General features: G+C 53.2%; 1 protein-coding gene across 1 annotated transcript in view; it reads left to right on the top strand.

The window, feature by feature from the left end:
- Positions 1 to 4,199: 4,199 nt before the first annotated feature.
- The window catches only part of ZDHHC21 (zinc finger DHHC-type palmitoyltransferase 21), a 28,195-nt gene continuing 26,394 nt past the window's right edge, over positions 4,200 to 6,000 (top strand). Inside the window, exon 1 of the mRNA XM_069964286.1 lies at positions 4,200 to 4,409. The gene's annotated coding sequence lies outside the window, so the exon portion shown is untranslated. The remainder of the gene's footprint in view (positions 4,410 to 6,000) is intronic.

Below are 6,000 nucleotides of genomic sequence, written 5' to 3'. Positions count from 1 at the left end.
GCTGAAGAATGAACATGTTCATTCTTCAGCGTGTGCCTCCCATAGACTCCCATTATGAGCAGGAGGCTAACGGCATTTCGCGGCGGACAATTCCGTCGCGGAATTCAGCTACCTTTGCTCAGTGGGAATGGGGCCTAAAATTATCGTTAATCGTTCGCTGTAATTCCACATTCATTCGCTCAAGTTCCACATTCGTTCACTAAACGTTCAGTGTAATAGCACATTGTTCATTGTTTTGCTGGTATCAGAAGGAGTAAACGATCATAGAAACGATCACAATAACGATCATAACTAACAACCATCGTTCTGTGTAATATGGTTAACGATTTTAGGTTAACAATAAACAATTTCATTTGCGATCGTTTATCATTGGTCGTTAATCATTAAAAATCACTCCGTGCAATAGGACCCATAGGGTATGTGCACACTGAGGAATTCAGACGGAACCTCCGTCGTGGAATTCCCAGCTCGCGGACAGCGACGGGCGTGCACGTCTCCGCCCGTGTCATAGACTCCATTCTATGCACAAGGCGGATTCCGTCCTCCGTCCAAAGAATCATCAAGTTCATTCTTTGGACGGAGGAAGAAATCCGCCCGTGCATAGAATGGAGTCTATGACACGGGTGGAGACGTGCACGCCCGTCGCTATCCGCAAGCTGGGAATTCCACGACGGAGGTTCCGTCTAAATTCCTCAGTGTGCACATACCCTTAGGCTGGGTTCACACACAGTATATTTCAGGCAGTATTTGGTCCTCATTGCAACCAAAACCAGGAGTGGATTGAAAACACAGAAAGGCTATGATCACATAATCACATTAAGGGTATAAACCCACACACCGTATATGCAGCGTATTTACTACTGCAATACGCAGCAAATACGCAGATTAGATCTAAATAACTGAACACAGTATCAAATCTTCACCATCACATCTGCTGCGTATTTGCTGCGTATACGGTGTGTGGGTTTATACCCTTAATGGCAAATATTTGCTGTTATTTTAAAACAACGGCTGTTATATAAAAGGGGTTGTCCGGCGCTAAAAAATTATTCACAGAATAACACACATTACAAAGTTATACAACTTTGTAATGTATGTTATGTCTGTGAATGGCCCCCTTCCCCATGTCCCACCACCCCCACCCGTGTACCCGGAAGTGTGGTGCGCTATACATACCTGTCACGTGCCGAACACGGTCTCCGATCCTCAGCAGTGACGTCTTCTTCGGGCGGCCGGCGGATCTTCCCGAGTGCCGGCCGCCCTCTGCAGCGTCATCCGAAGCTCAGCCGCGGTTGGCTGAGCATAACTGTGCTCAGCCAATCGCGGCTGATGACGCGGCCACGTCATCAGCTGCGATTGGCTGAGCACAGTTATGCTCAGCCAATCGCGGCTGAGCTTCGGATGACGCTGCAGAGGGCGGCCGGCACTCGGGAAGATCCGCCGGCCGCCCGAAGAAGACGTCACTGCTGAGGATCGGAGACCGTGTTCGGCACGTGACAGGTATGTATAGCGCACCACACTTCCGGGTACACGGGTGGTGGGACACGGGGAAGGGGGCCATTCACAGACATAACATACATTACAAAGTTGTATAACTTTGTAATGTGTGTTATTCTGTGAATAATTTTTTAGCGCCGGACAACCCCTTTAAAATAATGGCAGTTATTTACTGTTATATGGCGGCCATCCACTCAATTTCAACATTGTGTGAATAGAGCCTGTATTTTCAATCCACTCCTGGTTTTGGTTGCAATGAGAACCTGACATGAGGACCAAATATACTGAAATATACTGTAAGGGTGCGTTCACACCTACAGGATCTGCAGCAGATCCTGTAGGTGTGAACGCACCATAATAGTCTGTATTACATATACTGAAATAGTCTGTATACCACTTGTTCAATACTGTCTGCTAATGTTTAGGCTGCATTCACACGAACTGAGCTTGCTCTGAAAATCATGGAGGGCACAAATGTCGAATCCCTGTCCTGGAGTGTTTCCCCGCACGGCCTGATGGCTGTGTGAATATGCTGGGGCGGGAAAACTGTATAATGTCCGCGACGCTGTAATAAAGCAGTCACACAGCAGTCAGTACACCAGCGCTAACTTTTAGTCTGTTTAGTAGCTCCCACACAGTCCGCACAACGCTGTCCGTGTAGGGACGGAATTTTATGGACGTGTGGCTGAGCAACAGAAGCCCCCCTATGTACCAAACATTTCTACTACAGATGGGCACAGACTGGGCAGGAACCAGATTTGGTCTCAGTTTTACAAAAAAGAAAATGTTAATTGCTGGAATGTGAAATTCATCTGTGACTGGTTTTCTTTCTGCATCAGTATAATGATATGGGGGGCCATACTGGGCCCAGGGTACTGGCCTTATGTGTGGGCCCCCAGTAACACAGTGACTGCCCACAGGGGCCCCCGGTAACACAGTGACTGCCCACAGGAGCCCCCCGGTAACATAGTGACAGCCCACAGGGGCCCCCGGTAACACAGTGACTGCCCACAGGAGCCCCCCGGTAACACAGTGACAGCCCACAGGGGCCCCCGGTAACACAGTGACAGCCCACAGGGGCCCCCGTTAACACAGTGACAGCCCACAGGGGCCCCCGGTAACACAGTGACTGCCCACAGGAGCCCCCGGTAACACAGTGACTGCCCACAGGAGCCCCCCAGTAACACAGTGACTGCCCACAGGAGCCCCCCAGTAACACAGTGACTGCCCACAGGAGCCCCCCAGTAACACAGTGACTGCCCACAGGAGCCACCCAGTAACACAGTGACTGCCCACAGGAGCCCCCCGGTAACACAGTGACTGCCCACAGGAGCCCCCCGGTAACACAGTGACTGCCCACAGGAGCCCCCCGGTAACACAGTGACTGCCCACAGGAGCCCCCCGGTAACACAGTGACTGCCCACAGGAGCCCCCCGGTAACACAGTGACTGCCCACAGGAGCCCCCCGGTAACACAGTGACTGCCCACAGGAGCCCCCCGGTAACACAGTGACTGCCCACAGGAGCCCCCCGGTAACACAGTGACTGCCCACAGGAGCCCCCCGGTAACACAGTGACTGCCCACAGGGGCCCCCCGGTAACACAGTGACAGCCCACAGGGGCCCCCGGTAACACAGTGACTGCCCACAGGGGCCCCCCGGTAACACAGTGACTGCCCACAGGGGCCCCCCGGTAACACAGTGACTGCCCACAGGAGCCCCCCGGTAACACAGTGACAGCCCACAGGGGCCCCCGGTAACACAGTGACAGCCCACAGGGGCCCCCGGTAACACAGTGACTGCCCACAGGAGCCCCCCGGTAACACAGTGACAGCCCACAGGGGCCCCCGGTAACACAGTGACTGCCCACAGGGGCCCCCGGTAACACAGTGACAGCCCACAGGGGCCCCCGGTAACACAGTGACTGCCCACAGGAGCCCCCCGGTAACACAGTGACTGCCCACAGGAGCCCCCCGGTAACACAGTGACTGCCCACAGGGGCCCCCGGTAACACAGTGACTGCCCACAGGAGCCCCCCCCAGTAACACAGTGACTGCCCACAGGAGCCCCCCCGGTAACACAGTGACTGCCCACAGGAGCCCCCCGGTAACACAGTGACTGCCCACAGGAGCCCCCCCCAGTAACACAGTGACTGCCCACAGGGGCCCCCCAGTAACTCAGTGACTGCCCACAGGGGCCCCCGGTAACACAGTGACTGCCCACAGGGGCCCCCGGTAACACAGTGACTGCCCACAGGGGCCCCCGGTAACACAGTGACTGCCCACAGGGGCCCCCGGTAACACAGTGACTGCCCACAGGAGCCCCCCCGGTAACACAGTGACTGCCCACAGGAGCCCCCCCGGTAACACAGTGACTGCCCACAGGGGCCCCCGGCAGTATGGCAGGAACATTTCCCTCACCTAATCTTAAGGGGACACTATGAGAATGAGTAGAATGGTCGGGGATGTGGCTGCAACCAAGGGCAGCACCGGTAGGGAGGTGGTACGTGCCGTGTGCCAGGCTGCCATGTATGCTCCGGGCACTATATAGCATTATACAGCCCTACAGCCACACTGCAGCCCGGACTACCGATAAGAAGCACGCGGCATCCGGTCAGCACGAGCGGCGTCTCCATGGAGCCGCAGAGCACCGAGCTCCCGGCCTGCCCACGTGAGTCACGGCTGCGCTATCATTGGCCGGACAGGCAGGAAGAGGAAGCGGCGCGGCCGCCGTGTTGTTGTGGTCGTTAGGGCGGTGCACGCTGTCTGCTGCAGGAACAGGAAGCGGAGGGCGGAACACGGCGACGGGCTGAGCCGGTGACTGCGGGCTGGGGGACGGAGCGGGCCAGATGTGAGGCAGCCTCTACACGGGGTCTCCCTGTCCCTGCTTGCCTGCTGAGGGGGGAGAGAGCTTGGTGAGTGTGCACACTGTACAGACAGGCCGGTGTAGTGGCGGTACCGCTGTCACTGCAGGGAGGGGTGCAGGGGAATGGCTGGCCTCAGGGACTGACTGCTGCCCGCTATCTAGTCCACATCATAGGGACAATACACTGCCAGCTATGGAGCTGGTGAACATAGAAGACGAGGTCCTGCAGGATGGGACCAACCAGGAGTAAATAAGGCAGACAGCATGGGGTGAGGCTTCCAGCATGGCTGCCCATTGGGCTGCTGTGCCATAGGATTCTATGTGAGATAGATAGATAGAGATATATATATATATATATATATATATATATATATATATATATATACTATACTGTCCGAGGCAACAGAGTGAGTATATACAGCAGTGCTATATAATATAATGGGCCAGTGTATGTATGTGTGTTCAGGTGTATGTTGGGGTCCACCATAGGAGATCATTCGGATCTGATCATACACTGACAGGCCCTTTCTCAGCCCATGTCTATAGTATGAGCAGAGGGACGGTCACCCCAGTGACTGCAGAAGGGGATCAGTGTGTGTCTATGGCATGAGCGCTGCTCTGGGGGCACCTCTGCTTGATAACAGATGTTGATGTATCTGGATGACGCTGCCCACCCTCCATTGAGTTTAGTGGAGCTTACAGCCCTGAATGCCATTCTATCACAACCCTGTGACGTATCCGGTATACAAACCCTCCACGCCCCAGCACCGTTTCTCTCCCACTCGCTCCTGGACACCCACGTGTACAGTATATAGTGGTTTTTCTGGTTTAACATATGGTAAAAGGTGCGGTTGATAAGAATGGGAAATAAGATCTTGAATCATCTAAGTGGACATTGATGTAATGGCGGTGATGCATACGGGCTGATATTTCACCACACTGGGAGTTCTCACATTTCCTCTGTATTACTTCACCTTTCACTATTACTGCAGCATCTGAAAGATTCCTGAGCATGTAGTACCTGTCATCAAGGGGCACTGGTGTATAGCGGTATGTATACAGCCATCTCTTAGGGTCGTATTAGACGGCTTGATATTTCAGAGCAAGCGAGCACCCGTCAGGTCAGTGTTCGCTTGCTCCTCATTCATCGCTCGCTGTCTGTGACAGGAACTCGGTCTCCATTTTCTATGAATTCCCATAGTAAACCTCCTGTCTCGGCCAGAGATGTCAGCAGAGAGCACTGTGTCAGACTAAAAATAAAGCAATATTTCCTGCAGGACATACAGCAGCTGATAAGTATGGGAAGACTTGAGATTTTTTTAATAGAAGTAAATTACAAATCTATATAACTTTCTGACGCCAATTGATTTGAAAGAAAAAGATTTTTGTTGGACAACCCCTTTAGCCGCCCGCAGTGTACATTACCTGCTCGGCTGCATGTAGGGCTCCCGACTCCCGTCTGTCCTGCTCAGTTAATCAGTGACTGCGGCAGGGCCATGCAAACACAGCGTGAAATCCGCTGCAAATCCGTTACATGTGAAGCTACCCTAAAGAAACCTATACATTACGAAAGTGGCCAGAGCTTAGTCACTAGTTGAATACATTTGGTCAATTGAAATAATTGGGCTTGTGTATTGCAC

This window comes from Dendropsophus ebraccatus, chromosome 3 (genome assembly GCF_027789765.1).
Source record: "Dendropsophus ebraccatus isolate aDenEbr1 chromosome 3, aDenEbr1.pat, whole genome shotgun sequence".
Lineage (NCBI taxonomy): Eukaryota > Metazoa > Chordata > Amphibia > Anura > Hylidae > Dendropsophus > Dendropsophus ebraccatus.
This window is presented reverse-complemented; position numbering and strand designations above follow the sequence as displayed.